We start from the raw sequence: 21,095 nt of genomic DNA on the forward strand, positions 1-21,095 counted from the left end.
CTCCAGCCATCTATTTAAAACTGTATACAGCTATGGTACGACCACACTTGGAATTCGCATTATCAGTTTGGAACCCCTATCTTGCTCAGAACATTGACCTTCTGGAATCTGTTCAGAGACGTGCAACCAAACGCATACCCTCCATCAGACACCTACCATACTCTGAGTGCCTTGTTTCCCTGGGCATGGATTCACTGAAGCTCCGGCATCTGGCGATGGACTTGGTAAACACCCACAAAGTTATCAACCACCTCACCAACAACAACACTGAACACCTTTTTGATCTTCATGTGTCTAACACACGTGGACATACCTACAAAGTCAGAAAACAACACAGCTCCCATGACTTTCAGAAACATTTTTTCACGCTCAGAGTTGCTGAAGCGTGGAATAAACAGCCTGCGTCAGTTGTTGACTGCCATGGCACTGCATCCTTTAAGGCCCTCATGCTTTCCGAAATCCGCCGAAACTACACCTGATTATACATACACTTTAGATGAGTTGTAGTGCACCTGAGCACTGTACACAATGTTTTTATTATTATTATTTTTATAATAAAGCCTTGTGAGTGAAACTGGCAACTGTTTGGAAGGCTACCAACTGGATTGAACATGTAATTCAATGGAACAGCCTTGTCACGCACACACTCATACAATTTTTTCCATGAGAATTACATTAAGGGAATAAAAAATCTGTGGAAATCTCAGCCACTTATATGTTAACTCATTGAGTAGGCTGTTCCAGTGATCAAATGACTTGAACACTCGTTGTCCGAGCCAATAGACAGTCGTGATTAATTTTGAGTCATGTAAAAGATGAACAGTACTCAAAACATAGTAGATTTAATATAGTTCCATATTTAATTATTGAAGTTAAATGTGTATATTGCCATTAGCTAAAATACTGCCTGACAAATCTCAGGTTAGTATAGAATTTCAATCTTCATGATCATCATCATATTTTTACACCTGCTTTCTATGCTCGATGGCTTGGATGGGTTTCTCCACTCATCCTTTGTCATCTTGTACACATAGCAAGAAAGAAAGATAGCCAGCTTTGTTGCTGTGTGTGTCATGTTTCTATGGTTAGATGCCTTTCCTAGTACCAACCATTTTACAGTAAGTCTGTGTATTTTATCATAACATTGGCATAGAAAATTATCATTGGTGGAGCTAAATCATCTTGTATCATTGTCCTCTCTACCCTGTACTAGTGTTTTTATTAGGAGTTGTTGCTCTCTGAGATGGATTTCCTGCTGCAATTTTAAGTTCACATTTGCACCTTTTGTTCTTTTCTTTTATTTTGCATGGGGTTTTATACAACTGGATATCCTTAGAAACCATTTTACATGGACTAAGGACATTTTATCTTGTCACAGATATCAAGAGAGGAAAATCTTTCATTCTGTCATGTACTACCTCAACTTATATCGATTCTTCTTCAGAACTGATACTCTTCTAGACATATTTCTTTTGCTGTGCAGTACCCAGACTATACTTATCCCATTTGTTTGTAACTTTGTATTTGATATGGTTTCTACATGTGAATGTCCATCATGTTTTCAACCACTTTACATTGTGGACATGATGCATTTTAATGTACCAGCAGCACCAGAGGTGTTGTCTGTAGCACAACTAAAGAGTTTTTTCGATCCTGTATTAGTTTCTATGTAGAATGTACTGAACATTTTATACACACATAATTAAGATTAATTTGAATGATCAGCTCTAACTTATTATTCAGATTATTTTACACTGGACACTATACTTTACAAATACAAATTTGTAATGACATGTTATGGATATTTTTTTATCAACTATTGTTTTGTTTTTTTTTGTATATTTAAGATGTCATACTCTTTTAACATTGATTTTTCATTGTATGTTACACTTTCAAGATGAATTCCTCTAATTTAATTTAATTATAAAAATTTTTTGTGAAATTCTCATTTCTTTTTTTTATTTATTTCAGGTTAAACAAAATATCAATTATTATTTAGATTTTTGGATGGAATTACCAATAGCATCAGATTACTTTGTAGCATGGTAAGGATCTAATTATTTTTGTCTTTATACATTACATTATGTACATATAAACATGCACTCATACATTTATACATTATACATACACACATGCACATACATTTGTATGTGTATGTATGCACACTCACATATACATATATATATATATATATATATATAATTAGTTAATTTATTATTTCTGCCTTCCACTTATAAAATATTATGTTACTAGTTTGTATGGAGTATTCAAAGTTTGAATTTATAAAACTTAAAATTTATTCTTAAATCCACTGAGATTCTTCTTAACTTAACCATGTTTAACTCCCTTAACCATCACCCAATATTTTATGTAGTCCTGCTTCGCCATAAAACTCCTTGCATACATACCTTTATGATGTTTAACTTACAATCTATATATTAGTTACACCTATGTCATTATTTCCCACAATCTGTGACCAATGTCTTTTCTCTCCTGTGCAGACTTGTTTATATACTTCCATATGAAACTCACTGACAAAGTCAAATCTTATCTCACGATATAATTTTCTAAGTGGAAAGGTAGAACATATCCTTAACATTCCTATACACTATATCATATTGCTTCTTAAATACAAAACTAATAACTTACAAGAATTAACTTTTTAAATGTTACATATTTATAAATGTCAACTGGTTTCTAATATGGTTTAAATGAAAAAAAAAAATGGTATTCAGTCAGATTTATTGTACCCAAGAACCTCAGCATCAAGAAGAAAAGAACTAAAGGTACTTTAACTGTATGAGGTAACAAGGAAAAGCAGTGAGCTTCATCTGCACCCTAACTATAGTGAAAGCAACATTGCCTTGCTGTTGAATCTTTCTTCCCGATATAGATGAAGCTTGAACATCCTGGTCCAAAACTCTTATCTTGTTTTGGATCAAAAAATGGTCACCTTTAAGCAGAATGAGGAGTAGAAAGGTAAGAAATCTGGTTGATTGGTCCTGTGTTAAACATGAAAACTTGAAGAATTTAGAGAAGATACAAAATGTCTCAAGTTTACAGTTGTCTGAAAGGGCAGAAAGAATCTGTTAAACAATGTAATAAAAAAGCCAAGACAGCAATTCTTCAGAAAGGGAGAATATTTGAGGGAAGGTAAGAAATTGAAAGTATCTTTCACAAAGTCTAGGAAAATAAAAGGTTGACAGAATGGATTAGCAATCCTTTGAGTAATCTCGGAACTGAATACAGGAATACGCATATTTCAACAATGGTTCTTAGACTGACAAATACAAGTCCCACTTGCACATCCCACTGCCAATCTGTCCCACTCTTTCATTAAAGGAAAAAGCAAAATAGAATTTGCATCTACATAATTTTTTTTTTTTTTCTCTTCACCAAAGATTTGGACAGCTTAAAATAACCATCTGAATTTTATTAAGCATGGAAATTTGTTTGCTTTGTTTTTCAAATTTCACAACTTTCTCTCATCAGGGAATTCTAGAAGAAACACTGTCCAAGAAGACATCTAAGAAATCAAATCAGATCACTTGTCATGGATATGATAGCCAGCATTGTGAACTGAGTTTTTAATTCACAGACAGACCGTCTCCTACTAGGATGATAGATGCATCTTCTATCAGTGATCTCCGCAGCTTTCACCTTGACTGTTGTAGACATAAACTACTTTAAATCTCTGCACTTCACGGTTATTTAACAAATGATCATTATATATCTCTAAGTAGAATTATGTGAGTGTGTTATTGCCTTCATGTGTGTATGTGTGTGTGTGAGTGTGTGTGAGTATTAGTATGTCTTAATAGGGTGTGGACTACAATACAACAGTCCATTACTAAAGTATTTTAATATTAGTGGTTTGAGGTGATATATGTTCTTGGTCAATTAAGTCCTTGACACTGTTTCACATCTTACCAGCAATTGGGAGAATATAAATTTCATGACTTCCTAGTTTATCTCCCTTTATAAAATGTTCAAATGTCAAATTGATGTAAGTTATTATTTTTTTCCAGTAATTGAATTGAAGGATTACATATAATTTTGAAAGTAAATAGCTGTGCTTAAATTATTTAAAGTCATATTTATTCTAAATTCTCTTTTAGGAAAGTATACTGTCCCTTCCTTTTTCATAAATTTTAAATTGGAAATATAGTGATTTATGTGGAGAGAATTTTTAATGCTTATATATATATATATATATATATATATATATATATATTATATATATATATATATATATATTATATATATATATATATATATATATATATATATATATATATCACGTGATCACGTGACCGACCAGGCTATCAGATGTTGCTACACATCGCTGGTCACAATGCGCTTCGCATTGTTTTAGCCTTCAAATGACGCCACCCCGCTGTCTAAGCGACCAGGCCATATATATATATATATATTATATATATATATAGTGAGAGAGAGAGGAAGGGAGATTATGTGTGTGTGTGTGTGTGTGTGTGTGTGTGTGTGTGTGTGATATAAAACAGGTTGTACCAAATTGTAAGTTTATGAATAACCTTAAGTAGACAGAAATATGAGAAATAAAACTTTTTTAAAATAAACTTTTTTTATCCTGCATATGTCTTACACTCTACGTTTCACTCTTTATATATCTTTACACATCTCATTATTATATTATGTATTTATGTGTATGTGTATGCATGTATGTATGTCTCTATGGAGTGCAGGTTTTATATGTACTTATATATTTTAACAAAACCAGTAAAGAGCTTACCTATATGCCTTAAAAGTTTATTTATGTCTTTCATAACAATTTGTCTATGTCAGTGATTATAATCTTATATAAAGAGACATTTATAGACATATGCTGTGTTATCATAAGGCAAGGGTACACTAGATTGTGTTGCTTGGAGAACCCTTTCGTCTAGGGTCCAGTGCTAATCTATGTATGGTATGGTTGTGTATGAAGGCAACCCAGTACATTGATTTGCTCCCTAATGTTGTTGAGACAACTTTGTATATGTGTGTGTGTGTCTATAAATATCTCTATATATATCACTATAAATTTTTGGTTATTAATTTCCTCTTTAGAGTTAAGTATTAAAAAATAAACTAGCAATACAACATAAATTTTACATTTATTCACACCTGAAAGTTTCCTAGTTTGCCTCTGGTTTGATACTGTTTACACATCCAGGAATAAAACACCTGGAGGACTGATCAAATTGTCATATAGATGTAAATATTAAACTTACTTTTTTGTTCCATATCTAAAGTACAGCCTGAAAATTATTATCTTTACAATATTATATATAATCTGGTTTATATATATATATATCTGGATTTAACACATATAGCCTGGTTATGTGCATTTGTTTTACTCACTTTTTATTATATTTCCTTGCATTCAATCGAATCATTTTCATAGTTGGAAGATGAAATATTCTTTCTTTTGGATTTCATGTTAACAAAACTAATAAAATAACTTCTTGAACAAGATATACAAATATGGAATAAAATTAGGAATATAGATTCCAATCTATTGAATATTATTTAGACAATTGAAAGGCTTTTTTATGTAAGAGCTACATCATCTCCAAATAAATATTCTAACTTCCATTATTATCTTCATCATATCTATTACCACTATCAATAAGCAAAAATTATATTTATTAACAATATTTAATTAAAAGGTTAAATAAAAAAAGTACTATTCTCAAGGGAAGCTACTCTTCAAATTTTTGTATTTACTTCCCTTGTATAAGACTGCTAAGCTTTGCATAGCGATTTTTACTATACAGATTTTGATAGCGCTTGCAGCGCTGTTACAGAAATATTCCTCATTCATCAATTTTTGATAAGGATTACTATGAAAATATATTTTACTATTACTGTCTGTAACAGTCTCTGGTTGTTTTCCCTATACTACCTCAGTGAATTTTAACAAAAGCAACTATTTCGTGTATAACCGAAAATGTTTTTAAGAAAGAGTACCATAATTGAATAATAATAGATAGGACATTACGAAGATATAAAAATGTGGTATTGATTATGAAATAACTATCTGTATATAGGTGTTAAATAACAATACAAAAAATCACACATTACTATCTTTAAAAGAAAAGGTCACTATTGTCCTTGAAAGTATCTGGGAGAGAAAAAACGACTGGCTGGTTAAGGTTAGAAAGCCATTGATTGAAGGTCTGAAGAACGGGAAATAAGAAACGGTATATATAGTGGTAGTTTAGAAGTAGGCACATAGGTGTAGAGAGTGAGAACATTTTGTTTCATCTTTCAGTTTAGATTAGTTTTGGATTTCTTTCGTATATAAATTACTCTTGGACTTAATACTCTTCATTATTTTATTTGAAGCATCAGTTATATATTTCATTTTTTACAAAGGCAAAATGCCACAAATTCTAATGGAAGGAAATTGTCAAGGAAATTAATTTCAATACTTCAGTTGTACTTTGAGTCCTAAAACAGTGAAAGACAAAATCATTATCAGTAGGTTTTGAACTTAGAATGTAAAGTATTATGACTAAATATTACAAAATGTATTTCTTGATTTATTCAAAAGAATACTTGTGACCCTTTTCCATAGCTTCTGAAACCAGTGGCAGGAGGAAAGGATAGGGAGCATCCAACACCTTTTCAGGACTTGTGAAATTGGCATGAGAAATAGAGGAGGTTACTCTCAGACATGATGTTTTACCTGCATATTTCTAACAGCAGAGACTACTTGGAACATTATTAAGTTATATGGTAGTATTAAACCAGGTGATGGATTCAGTCTACCAATACTCTGCGGATCATGTCAATCTACCACCTTAATATTTATTGCAGCCTTTCACTAAATGTTGAAAACAGTATTTCCCCTTTGTTTTGAAATAGTGAAACTGATAATATAAAATAATGATTACAATAAAATTTAATTGAAAGTAAATGTTCTATCAGATTCCTTCTATTTTATTTTAAAATTAAATTGAGACATCTGAGCTCTATTGTAATTAATTAAGAAATCTTCATTTTCAAAAATAAAAGTATGCTTGTCATTGCATAACACATATGGTACAGGGTTCACCAACAACCAGTGTTATTTAGACGTTCGCACTATGTAATTGCCAACCAAGGCTTAAGAGCTCATCATCTATCTGCCTCAGAGACATCATTGTCCCCCAGCAAATTTCAACTAGGTATTACAATGGTTTTTTTCTGGGGATCTGTAACCAGGGAGAAGAGACCTATTCTAGGTACTGTCAGGTAGAGTTATTTCAGCTCAGAACATATGTTAGGCACTGAAGTAATAAATAAGCTCACACCTGATTATATATACACTTTAGATGAGTTGTAGTGCACCTGAGCACTGTACACAATTATTATTATTATTATTATTATTATTATTATTATTATATTATTATTATTATTATTATTATTATACCTGTTATCTTGGAATTTTACTATACTCTCTCTACAATAGAGACATAATGAATAAAGTTTCATTATGCCATATTTTTCTCGTGTAAAAGTAACTCTTTCTAAATAACAACTGCAACATCACTAAAAAGATAATCGTCTGAAATTAATTAGATGGTGTGTCTGTACTGCAATTCTTTTGGCTTGTTGACCTAGCAACCCAACTACTTTCTCTCGTGTAATTATAGCAAGAAAATACACCTGTGAAATAATAAAGATCGATCAGTTATCTTGAAATGGCTGCATTGCTGAATTGATGACCTACAGACAAAAGTTTCAAACCATGTCATAGGTGTCGTGGTTTTTGAATTAGGCATATTTATTTGATTATGTTCATTGAGCTAGAAAATAAGTATTAATCCTTCTTTATTGTAGTGTGGGTGGCATTAGTATGTTAGATGTCAAGTGAGGGATTATGTTAATCTATTCTTGCCATGGTAACTTAAAACAAATTAGTAAGAACAAGATCTAATCATTACAGATATTTTCTAGTTGCTGCTGCTGCTGCTCATATATTGCCCTAGATTGGCCCTGAATTACCAAACTTATGATCAAAGACATTCTAGCTATGACCATCCTGTCTTTTTTCCAAACTACATTGTCCATTGTATCTTTCTTTTTTAAGTTGGTTGCTGAGATTCAAAGGAATTTAGGTTGCTGTTTCTAGCACAGCAAACAACCACATTGTTGTTTGCATTTTCTGGTGACAAAAACCAAAAAGTCAATTTTATTTCAAAACTAATGTTGAATATGAGAGTAGATTGGGGGAAGTGTTGGAGTGTTAATAAGATTCCATGTGGTACTTATTTTAGCACACAATATTTCTATTGTTTTGTGTGTGTCTTTTATTTTTTTAAATTTCATTATGGATTAAGTCAGAGGAGAGAGGTCAGTGACCTTCCATTTTTTCAGGATCTTTAATATTGGTGACATAGATAAAAGGGATTATCTTGAACCTGGATACCTTGTCTGAATGCTTACCTGAGAGTAAGCTGCCACTGATTGGTCGATCAGTTTGTCTACGCTTACATATCCTATTATAACTGTTTCACAAAAATAAACAATGTACTTATTGTCATTCCTTGAATGTAACAATTTTCTAGGTGTTGTTATTTAGCCTGAGGTGAACACTGATCAAGCTGATCTATGATCAAAGCATTTCAGCTGTGAGCTCCCATGTCTCTGTTGGAATATGTAGTACTATATTTATTTACAACATGTCTTTTGAGGGAAATTTGAAAAATGTGGGAAATTTGGTTGCTATTTCTTGCTCTTAGCTCTGTCTAGATGTTGTTCGTTGATCAACCCTCTTCTAACATAACCTTTAGTGTTCATCATCATCATCATTATCACCATGATGATCATCATCATTTAACATCTGTTTTCTGTGCTGGCATGGGTTGGACAGTTTCACAGGAGCTGGCCAACTGAAGAACTTCTCGGGCTCCATGTCTGTTTTGGCATGGTTTCTTTGGCTGGAATGCCTTTCTTAATGCCAACCACTTCATAAAGGGTACTGGGTGTTTTTAAGCAGCATTGGCATGGGTGTGGCACCAACACCCACAAGCCCACTAGATTAGGAATGCACAGTTGAAGAGGGATGCAGGGAACATGTATGTATGCAAGGATAACCCTGATTTTACTTAGCTTGATATATCTTCTCAAGCTCAGCAAACTGCCAGGAGTCTAGGTACTTTGTCATCCCTTTATGTTCTATATTTAAATAAGAAATCTTAATTTACATCATTAACTGATTTCTCTAATTGTAAAATTTGATTTCATTACCAATATTATGGTTTCTAATATGGGCACAAGGTTGCAAATCTTTTCCCAAGTAGAATAGAGCCTATTAAATGAGCTTATATTTATTTTAACAAACCTGGATGAATCAAAAGCTATGGTGACCTCAACAAGATTTGAACTCAAATCATAAAAGGTCATAACTAAAATTTTGCCTAAGAGATATACTCTTTTACTCTCTTTTACTTGTTTCAGTCATTTGACTGCGGCCATGCTGGAGCACCGCCTTTAATCAAGCATCTCGACCCCAGGACTTATTCTTTTGTAAGCCCAGTACTTATTCTATCGGTCTCTTTTGCCGAACTGCTAAGTAACAGGGACATAAACACACCAGCATCGGTTGTCAAACAATGCTAGGGGGACAAACACAGACACACAAACACACACACACACACACACACACACACACACACACACACACACACACACACACACACATATATATATATATATATATATACACACATATATATATACATATATACGACAGGCTTCTTTCAGTTTCCGTCTACCAAATCCACTCACAAGGCTTTGGTCGGCCCGAGACTATAGTAGAAGACACTTGCCCAAGGTGCCACGCAGTGGGACTGAACCCGGAACCATGTGGTTGGTAAACAAGCTACTTACCATATTTTTAGAATTTTAAAACTTCAAAATAATTAAAGATAGAAACTGTCAGCATCAGCTGATGATTGTAAATAAATTCAAGTTTATTCAATTATAGTGGACCCTTTATACTCAAGGTTTTTCGTAAAATGGTAATCCTTATATTTAATAATAGATATTTTCTATAGATTATCTACAGGTGAGTTTAAATACGTTTGTATTGGTTTCTGGTTTTATGCAAGAAACATTTCTTTCCCTTCTTTAGCTAAGAATAAGGAACTGATTGATGTAGTGGGAAATTCTGACTAACAGCAAATCTATCATCAGCTTCAAACAAATTAATAAATTCTTCTAAAGATATTGAGTATTTTTCCTCCCATCTTTACATTCAAACTTGTGTGTGTGTGTGTGTGCATGCATGCATGTGTATATATATGAATCATCATCATTGTCATTTTACATCTGTTTTCCATGTTAATATGGGCTGAGCAAGTTGCCATAGACCAATGCTATTCTAGATGGGGCAGAGGATTATATCTTGCTCATATTTTTCACTTCTAGTTTGGTTTGGTTTGGTTTGGTTTGGTTTCTACGACTGATACTTTTCCAATCACCAATCACTTTACAGAGTTCGCCAGGTGCATTCTATTGTGGCACCAGCATGTAAGAAATTGTCATAGTCACTACAAGACTGAAGTGTTCTTTTGACCCTACACATTTGCCAACCACTTCACAGAGAGCCTTGGATGGATTTTATTGTGGCACCAGCACTATAATAATAATAATAATAATAATAATAATAATAAAGGCAGTGGCTCTCATGGCTTCTGAAGGCAGTGGCTCTCATGGCTTCTGATCTTAACTGATTGGAAGTGTTATCATGTACATTGTTTTGTCTTGGTATAAAAGATGGGCTACAGCAAATATTCTGCTCAATACAACAGATTTGCTTGTCAGTTGTTTGACCTTAACCAGTTGAGCATGTCCCTTAGTGGCTGATGATATGTGCATCTCTGGTCACGAGCAGAAGTAGTGGGGGAGCATCATAGCCATGTGTTGAGAGGGATTCTTTGGGGTTTGAATAATTCACCTCTGGAAACACGGGTGGTTCTTTCAACATCCTTAAACAATCCTTATTCAGGGACCTTTTGAGCGGGATGGGCTACTCAACCTGAAGAAAATTCTAACTGGGCCCCACCTGCAAGGTCATGTGCTGTTTATCTTGATATGAGATCACCATGTCGCGCACATATGGTTGTGATGCATGTGCCTGGTGTACCCTTATCAGACGGGTAGTCATGATGGGTATATTGGGCTTCGTATATTTTACCCCAGTGTCACTTTGATGGCATGAACCACTCTCTCACTCAATAATAATAATAATAATAATAATAATAATACAAAGAAGAAGAAGAAGAAGAAGAATGACAATTCTTTCTAATTTTGGCACAAAGCCAGCAATTCTTAGGGGGACAGTTTTTTTAGCTCATTGTACCAAGGAAACAATGTAATTACTTTTCATTTACCATAGCATTTCGATTTCTTTTTGCTGAGTTTTATATTTTATTAGTTATTCTGTAACTGCTGTCCCCGAGACATGTCATGTCTATGATGTGGCATGAATTTTCCTCCATTGTCAACCAGCATGATATTGGGTTTCCGATGTTCAATTCCTTGATCACATTAGATCTGTCAGAGTCCGTGAAATGTTCAGTTCTTTGCTTCATGAAACACTTGTTTGTGTGCTACACATAGCAAGGCCTATGTTTCAGGTTTCAATTCACTTTTTTGTAACTACATCTATCTTTTATCTGAAACTATATTCCTTGGTATCCCGCTCAAGAACTGACTGCACATCTTATCCTTCCAGCTGTTTCTTCATTTCTGTCTTTTTTGTATATCTTCTTGTCCTGACAGCTTTCTGTATGTGATAATCTTGCCTCCCTTACTTGCCCAAGTGGTGTGTCTTTGCATTCTTTATATACCAAGTAATACTGTTTTCCTCGGACAGAATATAATCCTCTCAACATATCAATTCCCACCCGCCTTTCTTTTTTGTCAGATGCAGCCTTTCAGCATCACTTTTCAGTTGGAATACACCATGTATTGAATTTAAATTTTGACTCAAGGCCAGGAATTTCAGGGAAGGAGTAAGTCGATTACATCGACCCCAGAGTATAACTGGTACTTATTTTATCAGCCCTGATAGGATGAAAAGCAAATTTGACCTTGGTGGAACATAAAGACAGACGAAATGGCACTAAGCCTTTTGTCTGGTGTACTAATGATTCTACCAGCTCGCTACCTTAGAATGCACAATATCTTGTCAACAGTTTCCTTGTTTTCTTGTTTGGAACTTATTTTCCCCATTCAGTTCAGGGCCAATGTACCACTCTTGTTCCATATCTCAAGAAAGTGATTATCCATGAATTTATTGCTTGGAATTTATTCTTCCCATTAAGTTTATTATTATTATTATTGTTGTTGTTTTTGTTGTTGTTGTTAGGTTGCATGGCCTAGTGGTTAAGGTGTTGCACTCGCAATTGCTAGATTGTGATTTCAATTCCTAGATTGGTTGGTGCGTTGTGTTCTTGAGAAAAACACTTCATCTCATGTTCCTTTGCAATCATTTTGACACCTGACAGATGGCACACTGTGCACCTGTTTAAACAGCGATGATTTGATGGAGAGAGTGAGCTCATGTGCGGCACAAACATTTGATCAATATAAACAAATCAAGGGCATCCAGCCGTAGAACACTGCCAGATCAGACTGGGCCTGATGCAGCCTTCTGGCTTCACAGACCCCAGTTGAACCGTCCAACCCATGCTAGCATGGAAAGCGGACGCTAAATGATGATGATGATGATTTGTACAGGTTGTTTGGCAAGAAAGCTGAACACTCATACATGGTCTTCGAAGGGATAGTTTGTCATTATTATAATTATTCACTTAACATCAATGTTCCATGCTGGTATGAGTCAGATGGTTTGGCAGAATCCAGTGGATACACAGACTTCATTATGTACCAATGTCTGCTTTTGGCATGGTTTCTATGGCTTGATGCAAAAGCACCCATGACACTCACGGAGTGGTTGGCGTTAGGAAGGGCATCCAGCTGTAGAAACATTGCCAGATAAGACTGGAGCCTGGTGCAGCCTTCTGGCTTCCCAGATCCCCGGTCGAACCGTCCAACCCATGCTAGCATGGAGAACGGACGTTAAACGATGATGATGATGATGATGATGATGATGATGATGATGATGATGATGCCCTTCCTAATGCCAACCACTTTGCAGCATGTCCTGGGTATTTTTTCCGTGACACTTTCACTAGTGAAATCACCATGCAACTTTCAAGACTTGGAGATGATGGTTAAAATATGAGAGAAAGGGCCAAAACTGAATAGGTTTTTTTTTTGCTGTAGAGAAGTTACATGACTACTCATAATTTAGAAAAGAGCATAGAAGTGTTTGTGTGGTTGTGGAAAGTGATAAAAATAGTGGTGATGAGGTGTGTGGATGAACCCTCAAGGTACAAAGTGGGTAGTAATAAGTGGGGACAGAGCAACCAGGAATGTGGATGGATGGAGGCTGCAAGAGTGTATGTGGAAGTGAAAGATGGGGAATGAGTGAGTGGAGGGGAGTTAAATGGCAGCTGTAAAGATTAGGTAGGGTTGAGGTTGAACTTTGTGAATATCCAATGATACATGAGTTGCGGAAGACAAGGGAAGTAGAAGATGGTTGGAGATGGGGGCAAGGAATAGTAATGATGATATAGAAGATAGGGGAAGGATGAAAGACAGATGGTATATGGTTGGGTAAGTTTCAGGAGTGTGGGGAAGAAAGAGAGGGACAGATGCATTGCATGAGGGGAATGAGAGACATGTATCTGTGGAAAAGAAGAGATAATTTGATGGCTTAGTGGGGGCAGGGTGATCAATGTAAAGTGTGAGTGGAGAGAGCGTTTTTAATAGATGAAGAGTGGTTAACAACTGAAATGGTTCTGGGTAGTAAGAAAAATAAGGGGTATTAAAAAAAAAGCTGCACTTAAAGATGGGTGATGGAAATGTCTTGAGAAGGAAATTAGAGAAAGGGCTCAATTGTGTGCAAAACATAGATACATAATGCTTCCAGAATTCAGGTACACTGAAGTGGGTGGGTCTTCTTCTTCTTAGGAACCACATCACCAATCATCCCGTTTTTTTTTCTTTTATTTTTCTTTTTTTTTTCTATCATTATCATGTTAATGGTGGTAAATTGGTAGAATTGCTTCAGTGTCAGAAAAAACGATTTGCAGTATTTGTTATGGCCCTTTACATTCTGAGTTAAAAACCTGTAAAATAAATTCTACATTTTATCCCTTAAGTAAGTCGATAAAGAAAAGTACCAGGATGTATTATGGTCGATGGTATCAACTAGCTCCCTCCCTTCAAAAATTGCTGACCTTGTGTCTAGTTTAGAAACTCTTGACGCTTTATATTTTTGAGTTGAAATCCTGCTAAGGTGAATTTTGTCTTTCATTCTTCATAGTTGATTAAATAAAGTACCAGTCAAAAAATGGGAGCAATGGTACCGACTAACCCCTTTCTCTCAAAACTGCTGGCTTTCTGCCTAACTTGACAATGTAAAAGAAATTATCATAATTATCTTCTTCATCATTATTCTATAGTTAACATGTACAGTCAACATGTATTGTTTTGCTGTATCACTTTACATTAATGATTCAATAAAAATGGTACATTGAGAATTTTCTTTGAAATATCAAATATCATTTGCGACACATTGTGTGTATCTGTGTGTGTGTGTGTGTGTGTGTGTGTGCGTGCTTGTACATCTGTATATGTGTATGTATAAAATAATGCACAGCAAATGCATATATTTTTATTCTCATATATTTGGACTTGAGTGAATGATTAAATTATGTATAATTCATACCTTTCTACCTACCTACCTATCTATTTATCTATCTATCTATCTATCTATCTGTCTGTCTGTCTCTCTCTCTCTCTCTTTCTCTCTCTCTCTCTCTCTCTCTCTCTATATATAATATATATATATATATATATATAGAGAGAGAGAGAGAGAAAGAGAGAGAAACTAGTAAAGTTTATCTTCATATACTTGTGTATGAGTGTACAACTAAATTTTGTATTATACATGTATGTGTAGGCCTGTTGCATATGTATGCATATGTGTGCATGCATATGTACAAGTGCACATTATGAATGCATGCATGCTAGCTCCAGAATTCTTCTCTGCACATACATTTTTCTGCAGCCGTCAACTTGCAACTGTGCAAGAAGGACATTTAGCACGTCCATGTAAGTAGTTTTGGAGGACATGACAGGAACGGATACAATACATAACCTCCTGTCCAATAAAAGGAAAATTACCAATTATAATATTTATGAAATTATATATATACTAGCAGTATCACCCGGTGTTGCTTGGGTTTGTAAGGGAAATAACTATATAAGCATTTTTAAAGAGTTATAGCCAAAAAATAGCAAAAAAAATGCATTAAAAATGGGAAAAAAATTATGGTAAATTTTTTTTTTAAATCGTTGACTCATCGTAGACATTTTTAGAGAGTTACTTCCCTTATATAATAGCGAAAAAATGCATTAAAATGGAAAAAAATGATGGTTAATTATTTTTAAAATCATAGACTCATCGTAGACGCACGCTAATACCCAGACGGGCTCGATATGAATCACGACTATAAGATACCCGGTTTTGGTTAAACTGCACCGCAAAATGTGGGAGTAGTTAGGAATCTAAATCGTAGGAGACAGACAGCACACAAACCTCACTTTATATATATAAAGATATATATATATATATATATATATATATTATGTGAAATAGAAAGATGAATAATCTTGTAGTAGATTAATCAAAAGTTTAACCGATACCTTAGTAGCAAAAATCACAGCAGTGAACAGCACGGTTGGAGGTACAACCATCTGGCGTTGCAACCGTGCGTTGGTGCGGATAATTGAAATTAAAACATTATTGGTGAATTGAAGAAATGGAGCTGAACGCAGATTGAACAGAAATCGTTTTATTTCATTCTACACGTGTTTCGAAAGGCACAAATTACCAAAATCCGATTGAATATGGGACCATATTGTGTCTTTCTCTTCAGGAAGAAAAAAGGAAATCCGTTGGAAAAACAAAAACAGAACAGAGGCAGAGCAAAAAAACAAATCGAACTGTGCTCCTAAGAGCCCATGGCGAAACTGTTTATCAGTGTATGTTGAGAACCGGTGGCTGAAGAATTCAACAGGTCAGGCATCGGTCAAACATGTGGGTGAGGGTGTATAGATGTTCTTTGTGACCGAGAATAAAGTTCTGACTATTTAAAGAATATTGGATGTTTTATAAGGGGCGAGAAAAAATCTACTTAGAGACGTGTGTGTGTGTATACTGTTCTATATATGTGTGTGTTGGCGTAGGGGTAGAAAACATTTTTTGTGTACGTGTGTGCGTTTGATCGTTCGGCTGTCAGTGGCTACTGCCGTGATAACCGTTGGGTGGCAGAAAGAAAAAAATAAAGAATTATATATATATTTTATGTTTTATGTGTGTGTGTGTGTGTGTTCATCTAAGCCTACCTTGACAAGGAAACCCCCGCGTGTGAAAAACAAGCCCCGTTTGTCTTACAGGAGTAATTTCCCTTGCAGTGGTTAATTGTAGATATCTTAAAATCTATTTCAGAATTTGTTACCAAGGGCTATGGGTGCCGGTCTTATTTATAAACGCTATTTAAAGGCCAGATAAGTGTAACGCCGCCAATGGGGGCATCGAAAAGCCGACTGTAAGAGCCCGTTTACCATCCGGCCTCTGGCAAACAAAATATGGAAGAGTTCGGAGACACAAAGGTTGCACTGTCTCTGCCCTATCAAATGGGAGGGCCACCGACAAAATTGACCATTCCAGCCTATAGCTTAAGTTCGCATCCTTCAGTCGCCATATTAGCTTACTGAGTCCCGTGGTCTGGCGCTTGTTCACGTCCCGAAAAGTTGCGTAATGGTTGGAGACACGCAAAGACAATCTTGAGGACGATGCCCCTATATAAGTGAAGGCATCTGAGTCCGTGTAAACCTTGCATTGGTAGACGGCGTTTTTGATCTTGGAGTTCGCCGACGTGAATCTTACTCTGCTAGGATTGGTTTCTGAAATTAGAACTGCGTTCCTGTCACTATATTCGTTCCGAGACCTGCAGCCGCTTACTACTCTATTTTCCACTACGTCACTATTAACTATAGGAATAACCCCTGATTCTCCACTATCTATCAGAGTGCTGTCATTGCTACTGCCCGTGGTACTGCTATTGCGGGAAATGATGCTGGGGATGCTAAGGGGCTCTCTACCCTACTCCCATTGTTACCATCAACCACAACACCCCTATTTATAACTATACCCCTAGTGGGTACTCCCTGGCTGGAGCTGAGATTATGTGTCACTGTACTGGCTCTCATATCATTATTACTACTATAATTATTCCTACTGATCATTAAGCCGGGAGCGGAAGAGGCTGTGCCTCCGGAAAAAGGTGATAGGGTCTTAGTAAGTAGCCTATTATTATGGGAGGCGATTATCTGGGCGAGGTTTTTAGTGTTGGAGAAAGCTATCCTAACTTTCTGCCCCCCAACGGTTATCACGGCAGTAGCCACTGACAGCCGAACGATCAAACGCACACACGTACACAAAAAATGTTTTCTACTCCTACGCCAACACACCATATATAGAACAGTATACACACACACAGTCTCTAAGTAGATTTTTCTCGCCCCTTATAAAACATCCAATATTCTTTAAATAGTCAGAACTTTATTCTCGGTCACAAAGAACATCTATACACCCTCACCCACATGTTTGACCGATGCCTGACCTGTTGAATTCTTCAGCCACCGGTTCTCAACATACACTGATAAACAGTTTCGCCATGGGCTCTTAGGAGCACAGTTCGATTTGTTTTTTTGCTCTGCCTCTGTTCTGTTTTTGTTTTTCCAACGGATTTCCTTTTTTCTCCTGAAGAGAAAGACACAATATGGTCCCATTATTCAATCGGATTTTGGTAATTTGTGCCTTTCGAAACACGTGTAGAATGAAATAAAACGATTTCTGTTCAATCTGCGTTCAGCTCCATTTCTTCAATTCACCAATAGTGTTATATATATATATATATATATATATATATATATATATATATATACACACACAAGCAATTAAGATGTGTGTACGTGAATGCAAACAGTCCAGTCGTATTAATATAAGTTAAAAGTGGTGTTTGACATATCATCGGCTAAAACCACAAACAGCCTTGACCTTAACTGCCATCTTGCCTTGCCTTTTTAGTTATTACAACTTGCCAACCATAGAATGTAGAACAAGCTTGGCTTCAAACAACATACTTGTTGGCTCCAGAAATCAATAACCTACAGATATTTTTCACCAGTGCTAATGCTATGACTATTCAAGCAGAAATGGAACAGCCTAGACGTCAGTCGCAACATCAGATTGCTACTGCAGCTAGTGTCATTACTACTACTGCTGCTGCCGCTGCTACCGCTGCTACCGCTGCTACTGATTGCTGCTGTTATTGTTGCAAATTGCTGCTACTGTTACAAATCTTCCTACTGTACACATACACTTGGAGCAACTGCAAAACTACTTATGCCATTTTTAAAAAATCAATAGATCAAAACTGATCAAATAACCCCCGTCGTACATCCCACTCCGTTTTTTTGATTTTTTTTTTTTTTTTTGGTTAGCATATTAACAATTTTGAATGTCTCATATGATAAAGAACTGAGATGAGAGAAAGGAGGGGGACCGTGGGGATGTGGGGGTGAGAATGATGAATTCTTTTCTTCCCATGACTGTCTGTGGAAATATCTCTATTATGAGACTATGTTTTAAAAAAGCCATTGGTAGCACCAGAAAGAGAAGAAATATCATATAAATAATGTGTTATATATAACTGTGTCCTATTGATTTCCATATGCTTTTTAATATGATAATAGAAGGGAGGATAATACTCATGGATGGATTTCATCTTCATCCTCCCTCTCTCTCTCTCTCTATCTCTCTCCTCCTATACACACACACACACACACACACACACACACACACATATATATATGCACATACATACATACATACATACATTCATACATACATACATACTTACATACATATGAAATCTGTAATTGGTACCAGAGCATGCATAATAAATTTGATGTCTTAAAAATCATGTTTCTTTCATAGAACTACTTCATATAATGATTGATTTTTACATTGAAATAATTGTTATAGAAATAATCAATAATAACAATACCATATATGGAAATGTAAGTGCTTAATATGTTGTGTGCCTCCCTTCCCCTCCCTCATTCATCATGATCATTCTATGCTGACAATATTATCATGAAAATTGTGATTATGCATGGAAAGAACGTATGACGTAATGGAAAAATTTCATCTCCTACTTTTCTACTGCAGTACAATACTACATTAGTGCCTCTTCTTCCTACTCATCATAAATAGCATTATAGTTTTGTTTTGTTGTTGTGGGTTTTGTTTGTGTGTGTCTTAAGCTGCAAATAAGAATATTCCTTTCCTATCCGATCCAATCCATAAAGAATGGTAGGCAACGCAGATCCCAGCCATAAAATATATATATATATATATTAGCAAAATGAATATAAAGACTCTGTGAGTGGGGTATACGTATATATATATATATATATACATATATATATATATGTATATATATATATATCTATGTATGTATGTATGTATCTATGTATGTATGTATGTATGTATGTATGTATGTATGTATGTGTGTGTGTATGTATTCATAGCTAGCTCACTGAGTTTGTATCCATTTTACTAAAATTCTTGGGGGTTTTTAGCGCAGATGTGGTTGTGATGCGATCAGATTTAGATTTAATTATATTGTAAAAATATTAATGACTACTACTACTACAACTTCTTCTTCTTCTTCTTCTTCTCTCATCATCATCATCATCATCATCATCACTTATTTATATTTTATTCACAGCAGCTCCAAAAGTGTATCTGTCAGATTATTTTCAATAGTAGTGAATTAAAGTCCATGCTGAAAAAAATTTGTAGAATATCTCTTTAGAATATTCTTTTGTAAATACACATCACATTTGTTTAACCCTTGCTGAAAATATTTCATGTGAAGGTCATTCACAGTCAGCCGCAGAAATAAATTAAATACAAAATAATTATAACATTCTTAATGGAATTATAACTTGTGACCAGTTTTTTTTCTTTTATCTTTTTCTTTTTTTTTTTTAATTTAACTCTTGCATTTGTGAAGAAATCATTAATTATTGAAAATTTTTCTAAAATTTGTATTAGCAAAATCTGACAAAGTAAATAACAACAAACCTACTCTATTTAGTGAGAAATCCTGTACAATTCTCATTTACTGTTCTATTTCTTTGACAATTATCTCCATCTTTGAATAATTTATCTCCTGTTTACATCAACCTTTCCATGGAACTTTATTTTTTCATCAAATGTTTACTTTCTGTAATTCAAAATTTGTCCTTCAACTAAATAGCCTTTGTGAAAACTATCAGAAAATTTACCTCCCCCTCTTTGAAAATGCCTATTTCACCCTATTTCACCATGGTTGAACATTTCAAGTGAAATACCCCGATAGTTGTTTTAACAATTCTTGTTTAGACGTAAAACATATCAGAACATAACTAAGCAATTTATTTTGCCTCTTTACATTTGGAGTTCAAATTCTGTCTGGATCAACTTGAAGAAAGAGAGGACAGATGCAATGCATGAGGTGTATATATACACACAAACAGAGAGAGCGAGAGAGAGAAACATACACGCATACATGCAAGCATATATACATACATATACATAGATACATTCATACATATACACCTATATGAGTTCATATATGAGTTTACTGAGAAATATTTTGGGCAAGTGTCTATTATAGTCTGGGCCAACCAAAGCCTTATGAGTGGATTTGTTGGGAGGAAACTGAAAGAAGCCTTCCATGTGTGTATATGTGTGTGTGTGCATGTGCGCATGTACGCATGTATGAACACTTGTGTGTGCCCTTCTCTTGACATCATGGGATTGCTTTAAATGAGCATCATCATCATCATCATACAAACAATATTGTTCACTTCCAGTCATCTGTGAA

General features: G+C 35.0%; 1 protein-coding gene and 1 long non-coding RNA gene across 3 annotated transcripts in view; one reads left to right on the top strand and one right to left on the bottom strand.

Moving 5' to 3' along the window:
- The first annotated feature begins 1,964 nt into the window (after positions 1–1,964).
- Positions 1,965–21,095, top strand: part of LOC115215626 (tyrosine-protein phosphatase Lar) — a 535,158-nt gene continuing 516,027 nt past the window's right edge. For both annotated transcript variants that reach the window (XM_036505764.1, XM_036505770.1), the window contains exon 1: positions 1,965–2,045. The gene's annotated coding sequence lies outside the window, so the exon portion shown is untranslated. The remainder of the gene's footprint in view (positions 2,046–21,095) is intronic.
- The window catches only part of LOC118764769, a 14,625-nt gene continuing 6,687 nt past the window's right edge, over positions 13,158–21,095 (bottom strand). Inside the window, exons 3-5 of the long non-coding RNA XR_005000567.1 lie at positions 20,451–20,453; positions 18,182–18,191; positions 13,158–13,169 (exon numbers count right to left, since the gene is read on the bottom strand). This is a non-coding gene — a long non-coding RNA (uncharacterized LOC118764769). The remainder of the gene's footprint in view (positions 13,170–18,181; positions 18,192–20,450; positions 20,454–21,095) is intronic.

Source organism: Octopus sinensis, linkage group LG9, assembly GCF_006345805.1.
Source record: "Octopus sinensis linkage group LG9, ASM634580v1, whole genome shotgun sequence".
Lineage (NCBI taxonomy): Eukaryota > Metazoa > Mollusca > Cephalopoda > Octopoda > Octopodidae > Octopus > Octopus sinensis.